The sequence below is a fragment of the Agelaius phoeniceus genome (genome assembly GCF_051311805.1).
Source record: "Agelaius phoeniceus isolate bAgePho1 chromosome W unlocalized genomic scaffold, bAgePho1.hap1 SUPER_W_unloc_1, whole genome shotgun sequence".
NCBI lineage: Eukaryota > Metazoa > Chordata > Aves > Passeriformes > Icteridae > Agelaius > Agelaius phoeniceus.
In genome coordinates, this window is record NW_027509866.1 from 2,201,921 (window position 1) to 2,220,632 (window position 18,712).

General features: G+C 54.1%; 1 long non-coding RNA gene across 1 annotated transcript in view; it reads left to right on the forward strand.

Moving 5' to 3' along the window:
- Positions 1-18,712, forward strand: part of LOC143692506 (uncharacterized) — a 194,254-nt gene that overhangs the window by 159,118 nt on the left and 16,424 nt on the right. The gene's annotated exons all lie outside the window — the stretch shown is intronic.

Sequence of the window (18,712 nt, forward strand, 5' to 3'; positions counted from 1 at the left end):
GAACACTGGAGACCATTGTGACACTTCAAGGACCCATGGAATTGTTGGGACCATTGGGACACTGCAGGACCTTCTGGACCTTGGGGCCATTGTGACCCTGTGGGTCCCCATGGAAACAAGTCACCATTACGGCACTGTGGGGCCTCACGGATCCAAGGCATCATTGTGACACTATGGGGGTCCCACAAAACCAATGGAGCACAGAACAGGTCTGGCTGGTTTGGCCCCCCAGGGGCCACCTGACTGGTTCAGCTGACCTTGGCATGTTGAGGGTCTCTTCTCATCTGCTGCTGAAACACTGGGGCTCTGTGCTTTCCTTCCTATGGAAAAGAACTGTCCTTCTTGTCCTGGCACCCATGGCCAGAATTGGGATTTCACCTCCAAATTTCCATATATCCAGGGATTGTTCACATAGGAATATTGCCAGAACAAGTCTGGCTGGAAATGGTTTCACAAGGGTCACCTCTCATCTGTCCCTAAAACACTGGGGAAGACTCCATGCTACCCTTCCTATGGGAAAGAACTGTCCACCTTCTCCAGGAACCCATGGGTGAGATTGGGTTTCCACCTCCAAATTCCCTATATCCAAAGACTGCTCCCAGACAAAATCTGCCATTCCTGACAAGTCTGAATGGCCTTGGCCTACTGAGGCTCTCACCTGCCTTCCAAAGACTGGGGCTCTGTGCTTTCCTTCCTAATGAAAAGAACTGTCCTTCTAGTCCAGGTGCCCATGGCCAGAAATGGGGTTCCACCTCCAACATTGCCTGTTTTGAGAGACTGGAGGAGATTGTTGGCTTGAAACATTTCATGTGTGTGGGAGGAAGGGGCAGGTCCAGCCTTGCCCTGCCCTGGAAGCCCAGCCCTGCCCTGCCCTGGAAGCCCAATCCCCCCAGAGCCTCTATCCCAGCCCAGCAGTGGCTGCCAGTCCCTGGCACAGCACAGGCAATGCTCCACAGCCACCTCTGCAGCCCCCAGCCCAGCTCCTGAGGGACCAAATGAGCCCAAGCCCCACCTGGAGGAAGGGCCCAGGGAGACCAAGGGGTATTGAAGGCTGACCACAAGGCAAGCACACATCTTGACCCTGCATCCTCTTGGAATTTCCATCAGAACAGTGCTGGAATCCAGGAGTTGGTAGCTGTGTGTATGTCGGGATCGTTAGCTTGTCAGAGTGACCCTGAGAAAAGTTTGAAAGTCTCTTTTCCCAGCTTGGCGCTTGAAGAAGGAGTCAGAGCTCTTCATTTCTTGGTCTCAAGGTTGTTTATTTTACCTTATCTATACAAAATTTTCTTCTGCCCTGCTGAGGTCAGATCAGCAGGACAGTCCAAGGCATTCTGCCTGCCCCCGGGGTGGTGTTATGTCTTTATACTAAAAACTACGTGTACAATGTTTACAATTACTTTCCAATTCCTACCACCTATGTTAGACAGTGAGCTTCTACTCGAAACCAATCACTAAGTGCCAACATCACAGCAGAAGATGGAGGGCAAGAAGAAGAAGGAGAAAATACCCAGTTCCAAGTTCCCTCCATGTTGCCTCCTGGACCCCCATACCAAAAACCCTAAAATCTACTTTTCCCCCCCATGATAACTTCACTAATATTCTACTTAAACTGTTGTGGCTTGCTGATTTTCATACAAGGTTGGTAATTTGCTCCACGGGTCATAATCAAAACCACAGGTGTTTTGGGCTCTGTGCCACGGTCTCTGAGACCCCTGGCAGGGGTCTTGGCTGCTCAGGACAGCCAGAGGGATGTCCTGGGTCCTGACATGTGTGCACTTCTCTAAATTATATTTTCTCTCTTTCTGTGTCTACTTCTATATACGTCCTCTTGGACATTTTGTTTAACTTAAAATTGAACAGGCTTAGAGTTTGTGAAGTGGAATGGGCCAAGATAATGCTTTGATAAGTGTTTTTTGTTGATTGAATGTCATATTAAAACTTTTGCCAAAGCTTCTCTGATTTTCTGAAGTTCCAAGTAAAGTTCCTGTTTTGTTGTTTTGAGCTCCTAAAAATCTCTTATTGATATTTCTTAGTGCATCTAACTTAGAGTACACAAACAATTGTAATTCCTTTTAAATGTCTGCTTGAGAGAGTTTTTTTGGGATATGGGAGTCAGGGCTTGTGTGTCCTGCTTGGCCCAGCCCAGGCAGGGCTTTCCCAGCCACATTCCACACTCCATTGCCCAGCTGGAGCCGCTGGTGCCTCTGAGTTGTGCTGCCCCAGCCCCAGGGACGCTCTCCTTGTCTGCCCATTCCCCCACGGTCTCTGGGCAGGGATGGCCTCACTGGGGGCTGCTGACATCCTCAGCAACTTGGAGGCTGCTGCTGAATTTCACTGCTCCAGAGGCTTGTTCAGCCTTCAGCTCTTCAGTGCAGGAATTCAGTGTCCCAGGGCTCATGGACATTGAGAACACCTTAACAAGCCAAGCCTCAGGGAATAATTTGATTTAATTTTCCAAATCACTTGTTCAGCCTTCAGCTCTCCAGTGCAGGGATTCAGTGTCCCATGGCTCATTACCATTCTTTCATGGTTTGACACTGGCACAATGCCAGTGCCCCCATGAGGATACCCTCTCCCTGGTTTCTGCTGTGAGATGTGACCAGGAATGAGCAAAGCAGGCTTCCACTTGGAAATGAAGAAAACAAAACTTTATTAACTACGCTACAACTATAGATAAAAAGGAACACACACAGGAAAATGAAAACCTTACAAGTACATTTCCTCCTCCCCCCACAAAATTTCCAACACAATGCATCTATTCCCCAAATCACCAACTCCTGGTCCAGCACCACCTTTTAGACAATCAATCCTCAGCTCATCAAGAGGAGAGGAGTCCTTCTTGTACCATGGGCTTCCCCTGGAAACACAGCTGAAGCCTCGTGTGTTTCCATGTCACTCGTGGCACCGCCCGGAGTACATCTGCCATTGTGACCTCTTCCTTTCATGTCCAGTGCTCTCACCACTGAACACGGACCAGAGCTGCTTCTAGGGTTGTCTTTTAAGGATGCTCTGTCCTGATCAAAAAAAAAAGGCACAGTCTCTCCTTTGGGACACCTGTCCCCACAATCTCTCCTTTGGGACACCTGTCCCCCCCATATTTTTCACCCTCTGGGGCCGAGGGGCATCAACACTGAACCCTCTTGGTTCTGAGGCATTGCCTCCCCCTAGAATGCATTTTCTGTGGCACAAGGAACATGGTTCTGTCCATGGCTGTACAAAAAGAGTCCAGCAAAAGCCACTCCATCATCTCTTCCCACTCGGATTCTTCTCTACTGTTCCACTATTTCTCACTCGCCAAGACTTCTCTCACACTTGCACATTCCTTCCTCATCTTCTACTCTATCTTCTAGGAAAGGTCAATGTTCTGTAAAGTCCTCATTCTCCAAAAAGGGGTTAAAAGCTCCTACAAGCGGCCGGCTGCACCCCCCCTTCTTCTCCGTCCCAGCCGTGCTGCCGGCACAGGCCCATGTTTATCCAGTTTCAACGTTACAGTCTCAGGCACTGGCTCTCTCTCTCTCTCTCTCTCTCTCTCTCTCTCTCTCGCTCTCTGTGTCTCTCGGGGGGGGCTGCCCGATGGCTCCCGGTGTCTCTCTCTCTCTCTTCCACCCTTCCACCCCCAGGCTCAGGCCTACCTCTCCCGGCCACATGGCTTTTCCCCTCCCCCTGCCCAGCCAGCAGCTGGGCCGGGGCAGAGACCCGAACTCTTTCCCGCCGGAAACCCAAAAAGGACCTCTCAGGGGAGAGCTCTGCTTTTAACTCCGTGTTCTCAGAGGCGTGTCCAATGTCCCAATGGCCAGGTTAAATGCCAATATTAAAGCCTGAATATCCATTGGCCCAAAACACAGCATCCCAAAAAACACATTTCCTGTCAAACCACCACACAGAGTAATTATCTGGCTAAAAAATAGTGCTCACCCCTTTTCTCTTTTCTTTATCCAGCCTCCTGCTGTCTCTGAGCTTCAGCCTGCAACCACTGGTGGCCCCAGAAGTATCTGAAGACTCCACCAAATTTGTGGCGTGGGTGCACTTCTTTTTGCAAACTCCTAGCACCACCGGGGAGAGGTGTCTATCCCAGGAGAGCCCCCAAAAATTGTGAGAAATAGCTACTCACTTTCCATAGTTTAGGAAGGTTGATTAAACCTTATCAAAAATACAACAGAAGACTGAATAAAGAAAAAAGGTTATGGCACTGGAAGCAAAAGATTTTCGCTGCCATGTGCTCAGCCCCCTCACAATGGAGGTTTTACCCTTTTTAACCCTTTAACCCCTCCAAAAGTTGTGTCCATCAACCTCTTCTTTGCTGCCCAGTGGTGGAGATCTCTTCCTCAAATCCTGATTAGAGGTCAGATGTTGCCATAGTGACAAGCCAGCCCTCCCAGATGTCCCAACTCCCATTGTCCCTTGATAACCACGTGAGGGGGTACAACTATAAATCTATAAAACTTTTCTTATATATACATTATATATAATATTATATTATATTATATTATATTATATTATATTATATTATATTATATTATATTATATTATATTATATTATATTATATATACATATACACATTATATTAGTCCATTAATTGTGAGAGACAATCATCATATTACTCATCTATCACAGACACAAAGGAAGTTCTAATATAAACATTAATCCAAACTTGGCTGAAGGCAGAATTAGACCAGCTCCTGAAGGACAGACCAGCTTTGAACTCCCTGCAGCTCAAAGCACCAAGCGGGTGGCTGGGAGGTGTGTGAGTGACCCAAGAGTGAGGGAAGGGAAATGCAGAGATCCCTGGAAGTGTTTCTGTGCAAATAGGCTGTGGGAAGGGCACTTGCAGACCTGCTCTGGGCCAGCTGTGAGGGTGAATCATCATCCCAACCTGCACTGGGCCATTGCAAGGGGCTGTTGCCATGGACACTGCAGGGACCCCACTACTGGCTTTGGGTGCCATGGCAACCCCCATCAGTTCAGGTTTCCTTGGAAACCAGCCCAAGGAGCCATTTCTGCAGCCAGGGTCCATGGCCCCTTGCCTGCAGAGCTGTTGCTGCCCTGGGCTGCCATGGCAACCCTGAGGACAAAGCAGTGCCAGGGCTGTTCCAGGTACAATTGCAGTGACACTCGTTGGTGACACCAGGTGCCGTGGCAATGGACACAGGGACCCGTTCCTTGGTTTGGTGCCATGGCAACCAATGCCCGGAGCCGGACCTTGCTCAGGGCTGGTGTCATTGCCCAGAGCCAGAGGGGATCCCTTGCTGGGGGCTGTGCCATGGCCACCTGCCCTGTGCCGCGCTGGCCGCTCGGGCACCAGGAACCAGCAGCCAAGGGCACTGCCAGGGCCAAAGGCCAGGTCAGCCAGACAGAAAGGGGCAGCGCTGGGCACTGTTTCCATGGCAACCGGCACTGGGGGGGACACCTGGGTCACCTGGCCTGGCAGTTGCCATGGAAAGCCCTGGCAGGCACTGGGGGCACAGCCCCTGGCACTGAGACACTGCTGGGCCGGGTGCTGAGCACAGCGCTGAGCACGCAGAGATGGTTTTGTTCTTGCTGAGCTGCAGCACAGCCAAGGCCTGTCCTGCCCCTCGTCCAGCCACGCTGGGGAGGGGCTGGGGCTGCGGGGGAGCTGGGCAGGGGACACAGCCAGGACAGGTGACCCCAACTGACCCCGGGCACACCCCAGACCAGAGCACATCATGCTCAGGGTATGAAGGGGGGAACAAGGAGGAAGGGGGAATTTTGGAGGGAGGGTTTCTGTCTTCCCAGGTAACACTTAGGCAAGAGGGGGCCCTGTTTCTCCAGTGGGCAGGGTCACTACCAAAGACACAGACACCAACTGAAGGAATTGTGGCATTTATATCATGCACAGCTGCAAAGAATTACAAAAGGAAAAGCTCAGCAAAGCACATCATCATTAACAAAGAATTACAAAAGAAGCTCAGCAATCCATCAGAACTCATCATTACATTTTGATGACTAACCCCTTGGTGAAACTCTAGAGGTGTTTGTGGCAGACAAAGATTCTGGCTGACTATCAAGGTACAACTTACAGACAGCAGTAGTACTTTAGTGACACCGTTCTTCATTCATTATTCTCAATCTCATTTGAGATAGGAACAAGAATTCTGTTGTCCATGGAGCTGGCACCATGTTAATTCCAGAATAATGCCCCCAGGCCCTTTGCTGTTCAGCTTTACCATGCTGTCTGTGGCTAACAAGGCCTGGGGGGGCCCTTTCCCCTCTGGCTGGAAGGGGCCGGGTCCCAGTCCCTGAGGGGCACCCGGGCTCCTGGATGCAATTCCTGTGCAAGTCCCTCAGTGTCACAGCAGCCTTCCCATGGAGCCCCGTGGATCAGAGCATTTGCCAAAGGGGCCCTTGGGGCAAACAGGGAGATTTGGTCTGGCAGCATGTGTAAAACAATATCCTGTCAGATCTACTTGTTCTCACACAGAACACTTGGCTGCAGGGACACATTCCCATTGTTCCTGCTCAGGTTTCAGGACTCAGAGTTGTCTTTCCCAGGAGCTGCTCCTTCAGCTGCCTCGGGAGGGCCATTTGGCCTCTGGACCCACACTCTGGCTCCATTATTAGGGCTGCTGCATCCAAACCCTTTATCTCCACAAACGGTGGTGATTGCAGGTGGATCTCCTTTTTTCACAATCCTTCTTAAAATTGCAATATTGATAATTGTGCTACCCTGTCATGGGGTTGACTAATCCAATCCTGGTCACTATTGTTTAACACAATTCCTTTAATTTCTCCTTGATATTCTGCATCAATTCATCCTGCCATGACATGAACACTTTCAAGGCCAAGCTCCAAGGGAGCAGTTACCAAAGCAAAGTGTCCTGGAGGAATCTGAATTCCTGTTTCAGTGTTGATAGCTCTCATTTGCTTTGAATTTATCCAAACTAATTCCAATGCATGAAGGCCCAACCCTGCAGCCTCTGGGCTGGCCCTGCCAGGGGTCATCACAGCCAGAACAATTTCCCAGGCAGCCCAAGTCTCACTGCCCATGGTTGGATTTGCAAATTGGGTGCAGCCATGCACAGCCAGGGGTTTCCATTTCCCCAGTGGGCCATTGTTAAGGGCATGGGGCACATCTGGGAGATGGGTTCTCCATGGGCAAAGGTTCCATCTCCTCATTTTTTCAACTGCTCTTTTAACAACCCCTTCACCCATGCAACCAATCCTGCAGCTTGTGGATTGTCTGGGATATGAAAAATCCAGCAGTCTTAATCACTGCATTTCTTACAGTAACAGAAAAAGCATTCTGCATCACAGTATCAGCAAATCCTATAGAAATAGCCAATTTCATCCCTTCCTCTTTTATGCCTTGTATAGAGTTCACAAAGTTTACCACTGACATTTGGGTCTTGGCCAGTCCTTTTCTGTAGAGTATTTAGTGTCAAAATGAGCAGCTAAAGCTGACATATTAGTACTCTCTGCCTTATTTAATAGTATCAATTTCTAATTACATAGATACAAATATAAATTATTGTGTTGTATTATATATAACTATTACGATTAATTTATTATTATTATTACTACTATCATTATAATTATATCACTAGCACAAATGAACCTGAGCTCAAGATTGAAACCTTCCGTCACTCCGTGTGGGAGTGACAACAACAATTTTTCCTTCTGTTGGTGCTGTTTCCAAAGTGTCATTAACAAAGTTCACCCTCGTCTTCCCAAACCCACAAGTTCTTTTCCTTTTCCATGTGCAATTTATGGATGCATTTTAAGCCATCCAGGGGTTCAGCTTCTTTTACCCAACTGCCCCACTGCTCCCATGGGGCTCTGACCTCAGCCCACTCCAGAGCCAGGGAACTCCAGCGAAGGGCTTCCCATCTGGGAATTTCTGATGGCACTGATTCCTCACAGTTACACTGAACAAGTGACATTTTGTTGGGATCTGGCCAGACTGGGCCAGTTTTGTTTTACCAGTGGGCAGGGTCAGCACCAAAGACACAGACTCCAACTGAAGGAATCAGTGTCATTTCCTGCAGCTCAAAGCAGCAAAGAATCACAACAGGAGCAGCTCAGCAATGCACCCAACCATCCCCACCAAAGATTGCCTGCAGTGATGGAGAAAGATCCAGCCCCAGTTACCCTCAGGCTTTACCATCCCCCAGACCCACACAGCAGCTGGGGAAGCTGTCACAGCCAAGGGCTGCAGAGCCACTCCTGGGCACTGGCAATGCCTGCAGGTGCCTCCAGCCACAGGTGAGGCTCCAACCCCGCTGGGAGAGGGCCCAGCTCTGACAGTGCTGAATGAACAAACTGACAGCACTTCTAGTGCAGGAACATCTGGTTTCATCCTCCTCTTGGCTCCCTCCCAAAGCCTGGCCAGGGCCCCAGGAGGGACCAAGGGAGGTGACTTTGACCATTCAGCCCCAAACAAAGCCAGATGTCAGATTTCATGGCCTGGTCTGGCTTCTAAATACACAAAGGTCAATACATGTTTCACTAATGAGTGGCTACATCTATCACAGTGCTAATGACCATGCACATTTCATCAGGGAGCAGATACAAAGATAACCTTTGATTGGAAGGTTCCTCCAGAGGCCACCTTGGGCTCAGGGCCTGCTGTTCAGGCCTCACTCAGGGCTGCTGTCCAGGCCTTGGCACTTCAGGGACGTGCTTTAGTGCTGGGCTTGGCACTGCTGGGTGAGCGGCTGCACTGGGGGAGCTCAGAGGGCTTTTCCAAGAGAAAGGATTCTGTGATTCCATGATTCTATCCACTGCATTCAGCTGGGTCCATGTTAGCAGCATTCATTTGCTCAGAAAGTCTCCTCTTGCCCAGCTCCTGTGGCCTGAGGCTTCAGCTCCTTCAGCTCCTTCAGCTCCTGGTGCTGAGCTGCTCATGCTGAACGAGACGACTCGGAGAGAAGAGCACAGTCCATGCAATTCCTTCTGGGACACAGAGAGGGGAGGCTGTGCAAACAGGAGCATTGTTTGCTGTGGCCTCCTCTCTGCCCTTCACGCCTTTCAGCGCTTGGAACCAGCCAAGAGCTTTCTCCAAGAGTGCAATGGAGCAGCTGTTCCTGCTCCTGGCTCTGGCTCTCTCCAGTCTCTGCCCTTGCCTGCTTCTGTCCCTCGTGCTGTGCCCTCTGTTCCCCAGGGCTGGCTGGCTGCTGCCCAGGACTGTGGCACTGGCACAGATCCAGTGCTCCAGAGCCTCCTGTCTGTGCCCTTGGAGCTGCCTGGCCACAGCAGCCTTTTCCATCTGCAAGCTCCCCATGGACAGGGAGTGCCCAGCTCCGTTCCTTGCACAGCCTCCAGGAGCCCAGGGCTGCCATCTCAAGTCCCTGCTGGCACTGGGGGCTCCCAGGTGCCTCAGGCTGCTGTGACACTGCTGCACACGGGAGGGAACAGGGGCAGGGGCTGTGCTGAAAGTCAGCTCCATCTGCTGCTGCTGCTGCTGCTGCTGCTGCTGCTGTGGGGTCATTTGTGCAGCCCTGGCCCAGAGTCAGGCATCAGATGCTGCCAGTCTCTTCCAGCCCTGGCTGCTCAGAGGTTGGGCCTTGGAGCCTCAGGTGGGCAAAGGCAGCTGCTCCTGGTCCCTCTGTGTGCCCGTGTTCAGCAGTGCTGCTCCATCAGTCTGTGCCCAGCAACGGGGAAAAGCCTCAGCCCTGCAGGGCCAGGAGCTGCCGGGCTCTGCCTGAGCAGCTCAGCCAGCAGGAAGGGAGCTGCTCCACACAGGAACCAGGAGCAAAGGTCATTCCTTTGATAGGACATGTTTTCTATTTAAAAGAAAAAAAAGGAAAAAGGGAAAAAAATAGGTAAATTGTAAAAGATAAGAATAAAATCCAAGTGTTAGAGAAAAAACATAACATAATGTTAGTGAATAAAACAAAACATAAATGCAAAGTTTCATTCTTTGCATTAAGAGGTAAATGATCTTTTTAAAAAGAGAACTCAGTTATTTACATTGTAAATGTGCTGATGGCATGGATCCATCTTACTGACCTCAGCAGCCTTTTAAAAGATTTTGGGCTTTGTTTCCATCATTGGTATTTGAAATTGTGGTCGAAGCAAGAGGAAATTGCTTTGTGCCCTTCCAGCTCCAAGCAGGACTGGGAATGGAAACTCTGTCAAACCCCAAATCCTTTAGAAGATGCCCTTCCTTCTCAGCCTGGAAATGAGCTGCACATACCCTTTGAAACTGTCAGGGATTTCTTAGAGACACAAAGACCCACTTAGGGCTTTTTGCTCTGGTTTGGCAGTGCAGAAGGGCAATTCTCCATCCACCAGCTCCAGACTGCACTGTCTCAGGAGCACGGCCCACTCGCCAGCTTTGGCCCACTCGTGGCACTGCTAGAGGAGGAAGAAAGTGCAACTGCACAATTCCAGCCAATCAAGAAGGAAGAATGGGACAGACAAAACAGCCTGTACAGATCCAGGGGTTCAGCGGGGACTGTGGAGAGTTTGGGTCCTTGCCAATTGGATGTGTGTCCCCAGCTGCAATCTCTGGGCCTGCAGCAGAGTCTCACTCACCTGCCAAAGCAGAAAGCTCAGGCGCTGTGCTCGCAAGGGGCTCGTCTGATGCAGAGCTGTCAGAGCAATGTGAGGGCAGAGCCAGCCCAGCTGGGCCCAGGGCTGAGCCCAGCAGAGCCCTGGCAGAGCCCAGAGCAGCCTCAGCAGCCGCAGAGCCTGGCTGCAAGGAGAGAAAGCAGAAACCGCCCATCAGCTGAGGGCTCCTGGGCCCTTGTGCCAAGGCCTGCGGGGCCCAGGCCGTGCTGGCTGTGCCCAGAGCTGTGCCCAGAGCTGCCCATCCCTGCTGCCTTTGGCAGCAGAGCAGGAGGGCAGGACATGTGCCCAGCCTGCAGCCAGCCATGGCACATCCAGCCCTCAGCAGCTGCCCAGAGCAGGATGCTCCTGTGCTCGCTGCCATCTCCCAAAAGCTCTGATCCCACCCTGCCAAGCACACAGGGACCCACCTCACACCAGCCACGGCTGCAAGAAAAGCTGCTCCCAAACCATGGCCTCAGCCTTCTCCAAGGGCACAGCCCATCCATGCCACAGCTGCTCCCAAGCACTTCCCCATCTGCACTGGACCACCTAGAACGCTTCCTCTGGAAAAACAAACAACACATTATTGAAAAGAGATTAGATGCAAAAAGGGAAAACAAGAAAAACGGTAAAAACTCTTATCTTTGTCAGGGCCTTGAGGAAGGCCCAACTCTTCCATGGTAGGGAAAAACCCAGCCATGGCTGAGGGAAGCCCACACTTTCTCTCTTCCCCCCTGCACTGCCCCCCAAAATCACGGTGATCCCAAAGCAAACAGGGGCAGTGGAGCAGCCCAAGCCCTTCCTTGCCTGCACAGCGAAGCAGCCCCTGCACAGGTTCTGGAGTCCCACCTCTGCTCCCATCATGGGGCTTTGTTTGTCTCGGGCTGGCTGCCCCAGCCCCAGCCCCAGCCCCAGCCCGGGGCACGGTGGGTGCTGGGGGCTGTTGGCAGGGCCAGGAGCCCACTCCCATTTCGTACCCAGCCCAGCCCATGCCCCCAGCCCTGCCAAAAAGCAGCTGGGCAGGGACTGAAGGATGAGTTGCATCTGCCCCAGCAAAGGGGGAACCTTTGGTTCCCAGCCAGGCTGGGCCGTGTCCAAATCTGGCAGAATTCCCCCAGGTGGGGACTCATCTGCAAATTCCCTGTGGAGTTTGCCTTTGAAGAAGGTGCCAGAATCAAAGTCCATCACCTTCAGCCTCCAGTGGCCAGGCTGAGGAAGAGCTTGTCATCCTTGATGTCATCCTGGCTGTCTCCAGCAGCAGCAGCAGCAGCAGCAGCAGCAGCAGCAGCATCCCCACCCGGTACAGCTTCTCCAGGGGCTCCTGCTCCTTCCCTGGGGGGAGACCAGGCTCTCAGGCCTCTGCCCAGGGCCCCAGCTGTCAGGGAACCAGCACAAGCAAAACCAGCTTGGATGGCGGCCACCAGTGCTGGGCAGAGCAGCTCAGCTCCAGCACAAGGGCTGCGTGTGCCCATCCCATGGCCCCGGTGCAGTGACACAGGCAGCACAAAAAGGTCTGGCTTCCTCTGCTTCTCATTGCCACGGCATGTGTGGAGCTGCAACTTACCAGGGCCCTGGATCAAAGTGTGCCTGTGGCTCTCTCCCTTCTTCTATGGCAGAGGAATATCCTGCACCCAAGGATCACAGAACAGGTCTTCTAATGTGGGTCTTTCCAAGGAGTTCACGGATAAACACCACCTGATCAGATCTTTGCACTCTGGGGAGAGAAAGCAGAAACTGCCGGTCAGCCAGAGAAGGCTCCTGTCTGCTTTGCCCCACTATTCCCATGGCCAGGCCATTCTGGATGCGCTCAGGCTTGGGCCTAAACTTTCCCATCAATTCCCTGTTTTGGAGGAGAGCAGGACATGTGCCACCTCCTCAGCAGCTGCCAGAGCGGGATGCTCACGAGCCCGCTGCTGGCTCCCAGCACTGGGATTCCCCCCGTGCCCAGAGAAGAGGATCCACCTTGAGAGAGCCCTTGTGGCAGCGGGAGCTGGCCCCAGCTGAGGTTCCGGCCCCTCCTGAACGGGTGCTCCCCGCAGACCATCTGGTGCAGCAGGATGCCCAGGGACCAGATCGTTGCTGCCTCGCCATGGTACCAGCCAAAGTCGTTCCATTCCGGGGGGCTGTAGGACAGTGTTCCTATGGAATACAGATGGAGTTCAGCAGGGGGATGCTGCTGCTCCCACAGCCTGGCCCCAGCATCCCTGGGCCTGTGGGGGCTGCATCAGTGGCACACAGGGTGACCACTGCCCTCTCGCCAGCACCTGGGACTTGTGCACAAACTTAGGCTTGCAAAAGAAGCCACTGGTGTCAGAAGAGGGCAGAGGAAGCCCTGGCTAAGCCTGACCCTGACCTGTAAAGGAAAAACCCTCTCCATGCTGGGGAAAACATGCCCTTATCCTCCCTGCCTGCATTGCCCCAAAAATATTAGGATGTGGAAGGGGCTAACAGCGGGCCTGTTAGCTAAAGGAGCGAGAAGAAGCTGAGAAGTAAGAAGAAACTGATAAGGAGCTCTCTCCAAGGCTGTAACCAAGGAGACCGAGAGAGGAGGGACAGAAGAACTTTGCAGCTGGATGAAACATTTTTAGAAAGTTAATTAAGTCACCATAACTTTTTCACCAATAGTATTATGTTGATCTATTGTGGCCAATAGTAAAGATAGAAGAAGGATAAACAACTGGAAAGTGTATAAAAATCAGCCATATTCAATAATAAAGTGTTGCCAACTGAGACTGCTTGTGGTCTCTGCTTTATGTCGTGACCGCCTCGACAGCGACATTAGGAAGCCAAGGCAAACAGGGAGAGTGGATCAGTCCAAGCCCTTCCTCTCGCCTGCACACCAAACTGGCTGGGGCACAGCTTCCGCCCCCATCTCTGCTACCCCCACCCACGGGGGTTTTGGTAGGGCTGGCTGCCCCAGCTCAGCCCCAGCCCTGGGCAGAGTGGCTGGCAAAGGCTGCCAGCAGGGCTGGAAGATGGCTCCCCACCCAGCCCTGCTCTAAAGCAACTCAGCTGAAGACTCAGTCCCCTGACTGGCAGCAAAAGGGAGAATCCCCTCTGCCACAGCCAGCTTGGGCTGGGAGATGTTGGGCCATGAGATCCTGGGACCAGGAGTACACCCTTACGTGGGCTCACCTGCAAAGTGAGTGTAGGCTGTCTCTTGCAGGTAGGTGCCACAGCCAAAGTCGATCAGTTTGGCCTTCCCGGTGTGCAGGTCGAGCAGGATGTTCTCGGGCTTGATGTCCCTGTGCAGGACCCCGCAGCTGGTGCAGTGCCGCACGGCCTCCAGCACCTGGCGGAACAGCGCCCGCGCCACCTCCTCGGGCAGGAACCGCCGTGCCCCAATGAAACGCTGCAGGTCCTGACACCGCTCTGGCCGCTCCAGCACCATCACGATGTGGTTGGGCAGCTCAAGCCACTCCAGCAGCTGCACCACACCAGGGAAGCCAGTGGACACCTTGGCCTGCAGCACCACCTCCAGCGGGGCCCTGCTGCCATCGGGCTGCGGGAGGAGCACGATGCCCTCAGTGGGGCTGATGCCGTGCCGGGGCTCGGGGAGCCCTCAGCCAGCCCGGGATGCTCTGCGCCCTGCGCTGGACCCACGCCCGCTCTCCCTCGAGGCGTCCTGGCGGCTTCCACCGTGCCGGGCCTCGGCTCATCCCCGCCCGGCAGCCCCGGCTGCTGCCGCTGGCCCCGCTCACTCACCAGCTCGCCCCAGTGCCGGACGCGGTTCCGTGGCACCCTTTTGATGGCCACCTGCAAGCCAAGGACAGCAGCGGGCTCAGCTCGCCGCCCGCCCTGCCCAGCCCCATCCTCCTCCTCCTCCTCCGCCCCCTCCTCCTGCGCCCGCCGCCGGCCCCGCCGCTCACCGGGGCGCCGTCCGAGAGCCGCGTGGCCGCGAAGACGCTGCCGAATCCTCCGCGCCCCAGCAGCGAACCCACTCGGTACCGCTCCTGCAGGGCCTCGTGCGCCTTCCCTGCGGGCGGGACGCGGCTGTCAGAGCTCGGCTCGGGGCCAGCAACGGCCCCCGAGCGCCCCTCAGCCGCCCCGGGCCGGCCATGCCCAGGCGTTCGCTCTTTGGAACGCGGCACGGGAGGCTCGGGGCCGGCGGCCGCGCTGCCGAGCGGCGGAGCTCGGGCTGGGGAAGCCGCAGCGGAGGCGGCGGCAGCGGCCGCCCCGCCTGTGTCCTCCGCGGGCCCCGGGGGGAGCCGGGGCCGGGGCCGGGGCCGGGGCCGGGGCCGGGGCCGGGCTCGGGCTCGGGGCTGGAGCCTGCGTCGGGGCCGGGGCCGGGCTCGGGCTCGGGGCTGGAGCCTGCGTCGGGGCCGGGGCCGGGCTCGGGCCAGGCGGAGCCGAAGGGTGGCGATGCCGCCCCCGCACCAGGAACTGATGCCCGCCCAGCAGCGCCACCGCCAGCACGGCCAGAGCCGGGCGGAGGCGAGAGCGCGGCGGGACGGCCGGGGCCGGGCACGGGGCAGCCCCGCCCGGGGCCGGGGGCGGGCCGGGGGCATGGCCCGGCCCGGCAGGGGAGAGGGAGGCGGGGACACGAGAGGGACGCCGGGCAAGGGACCCCGAGAGAAGGGTGCCCGACCGCGGGAACGGGAGAGAAAGAGAAACAGAAGGAAAAACAGAAAGAGAAAGAAAAAGATAAAGAGAAAGAAAGAAAGAATGCTCTAAAATATCTGTTTTTCTGCTGTCGCTGCTGCTGCTGCTGCCGCTGCTGCTGCTGTCGCTGCTGCTGCCGCCGCTGCTGCTGCCGCCGCTGCCGCCGCTGCAACTGAAGCACCGGGGCCGTTCGTCCCCGTGTCCGTTCCCCGCTCGCCCCACGAGCCCCACGTTCGAGCCCCGCGCGCCCCGGGCACAGCCCCTGAGTCTGTCCAAACACGGGAACTTTGCAGCGGTGAGCCCAGATGCAGAGCCCTGACTCCTGCACACTGGCACAGCAATCCCCTCGCTTGCTGCTCTGCATTGGCCTGGCTGAGGGTCAAACACTGTCGGGCCACCTTCCCTTGCTGTAGGATTCCTACCTGACCCCAGCACTGCACTTACATCTCCAGTCTTGCCTTCCAGTAAAACCAGGGGAAGGAAAACTCTGTGAGGCTCATGGTACTTTTGAGTGTCTAAAAATCACTAAGTCACCGATCTTAGAGGTACGGTGCATCTGGAATTCCTGGGATGGAGATGTAGTGCAACATGGAAAAGGGGAGCATAGAAATAAATAGAGGAAAAGATCTTGGATTGTTTCATTTTCATTTCCCTTCTGGAAAGCTGTTTCAGTTTTCCAGGAATCTTCTCCTGTCTGCTCTTCCCAAGAATGTCTCATGGAGAACAAGGTCAAGCTTCTGTCACAAGATTTGCCAGCAGGAAATTATGCCACTGGTGAAATTTTCATGATGACTGTTTGTGCTGGCTTAGGGCAAATTTGGGGAGGAAACCTCCAAAAGTGATCCTTCTAGAAAGCAAGTTCAAGCAGCCCCTCCCCCTACTAGTTCAGGAAAAGACTTCCCTCGAGAAAAGTGAAAAAACATCAGTTTATTTAACAAGTAAAGTATTCAGAAGCATGAAAAATGAATAATATTAAATGAAACCTCTGGCAGTGCTGAAGAGATGGCAAATTCAGAAAGTCCTTTTTGTGGGTTGTAGTTGGCTCACTCGGTCTATTCTAAGTCCCTCTGGTGCTGGAATGCAGTGTCCCAGACCTTGGTGGGCCACAGGTGTTAGCTGCAGGTATTTTTCTGGGTTTTCAGTCCAGAGCAGGTTTAAACAGTTCCAAGAAAAAGGAAAGTCACAGTCCCAGGAACTTCTCTGCCTAAGCTAGGTAAAACCAAATTGCTGGACCTGGGCTGTGAAGGCATCGGGAAATTTCCAAATCTGGGCACTGGCGGTCCCAGCAAACACCAGATCTGGATGGTGCTGGAGCCAGAACCTGGAAATTTCCAAATTTTGGCTTTCTGTGCCAGCAAATCACTGGACTTGGGCTGTGCCAGCACCAGGAAGTTTTCAGATCTGGGCGCTGGCACTGTCAGCAAACACCAGATCTGGGTGGTGTCGTTGCCAGCGTCAGAAATCTGCTGGATTTGGGCTCCGCTGGCACCGGGAAATTTCCAAATCTGGGCACTGGCACAGCAAACACAAGATGTGGGTGGTGCCAGAGCCAGTAGCAGAAAGTTGCCGGGTTTTGGATTTCTGTGCCAGTAAATTGCTGCTGCACTTGGGCTGTGTCAGAATAGGGAAATTTCCAGCTCTGGGCACTGGCAGTGCCAGCAAACACCAGTGAAACCTTCTGGCCCTCGTCCGGACCATTGGCCAGTGGTTTCCCTGAGAACCAGCTCTGGCCACTTTACAGACAGAGACTGCTTCCATCTGGTGCTCTGGAAACAGAACTTTAATGAAGGCAAACACAACAAACAGGACGGCGTGCACAGTAGAGAGAGCAAAGCAGAAAAAAGCCTGGGTCCAGGGTCTAGCAGGGATATTTATCCATTTATTTATGGGGAGGGGTTAAGGTGGGATCTGAGGGAAGGATCCAAGAGGAAGGAAGGATTATGAATATTGAAATTTTTGCAGTAAAATGTAACCAATGGTAGCAAAGAGAACTCAGAACTTTCTAGTAACAATCTGCAAACCTGAACAAGAGGATTATGGGCGGGAGCTCCTGCTGACCCCAACTACAGAGGGTTTTCCCACAGCCTTAAGCCAAGTTCTCCTTCTTCTTTTAACCAACCCCAACACACCAGATCTGGGTGGAGCCTGGTTTTGGCTTTCTTTGCCAGAAAATTGCTGCATTTGGGTTGTGCTGGCACCAGGAAATTGCCAATGTGGGCACTGGCAGTGCCAGCACACACCAGATCTGGGTGGGGAATGTGCAGGCACCAGGAAATTGCCAAATGTGATCTTTCTGTGCCAGTATATTGCTGGAATTGTGCTGTGCAGGCATCTGAAAAATTCCGGATATGGGCACTGGTGGTGTCAGCAAACACGGGATTGGGTTGCTGTAGGTACCAGGTATTTGCCTGGTTTTGGCTTTCTGTGCCAGCAAATTGCTGGATTTGGGCTGTGCTAGAATAGGGAAATATCAAGATCTGGGAACTGGCAATGCCAGCAAACACCACATTTCCGGAAGGATTGGATCTGGACCCGTTCCCCACCCTTCCCTTTTCTCCCTCAACAAGGTGCCAGAGGGGCTGGAGAGCAGCCAGGCAGAAAGGGACCTGCAGGGACTGATGGACAGCAGGCTGGACATGAGGCAGCAGTGTGCCCAGGTGGCCAAGAAGGCCAATGGCTCCTGGCCTGGATCAGGAATGGTGTGGCCAGCAGGAGCAGGGCAGGGATTCTTCCCCTGTGCTCAGCACTGGTTGGGCAGCACCTCGAGTGCTGTGTCCAGTTCCTGGCCCCCAGTTTAGGAAGGACATGGAGGGGCTGGAGCATGTCCTGAGAAGGGCAACAAGGCTGGTGAGGGGTCTGGAGCACAAGAGCTGTGAGGAGCAGCTGAGGGAGCTGGGGTTGTTTATCCTGGAGAAGAGGAGGCCCAGGGGAGACAAGGCAGTGTCAGGGCACAGGTTGGACTTGATGATCTCCATGGCCTGTTGCACCCTTGCTGATTCTGGGATTCTCTGAAACCACCCTTGGAGCAGTTGCAGGATGAGCCCTGGGCCTCCTCTTCAGCAGCTCCAGCAGCCCAGGTCCCTCAGCTTCTCCTGGCAGCCCCAAAGCCCATCCTGTCAGTCCTGCAGAGCCTCTGCAGCTCCTCCTCATTGCCCAGAACAGGGAGCCCCAGAGCCAGACACAGCAGCCCAGATGTGCCCCCCTGGCCTGGGGTGCCTCTGGCAAGGGAGCAGCAGCAGGCACTGCAGGAGCCTGCAGACAATTCCTGCAGCACTTGTAGGATGATCCTGCTGCCCAAGGGATGTTCCCATGGGGCCAAGGCAGGAACTGCAATGGGGAGTGGGGCCAGAGAGGAAAGGGCAACCAGGGATGGGCTGTTGGCAGGGCAGGGAACAGGACTGGGCAAGAGGAAGAGATTTGTAGCAGGAAGAATAAGAAAGCAAAGGTTCAGCCAAGGAAATGCTGAGGGCAGTTTGGGGGTGGCTGCCAGGCAGCCCTGGCTCTGAGCAACAGCGTCTGCAGTGGCACAGGAAACTGCCAGCTGATGGGAACAAACTTTCTGGCTGAGTGCAGAGGCCAGGACAAGGCTGAGTGGTTTCC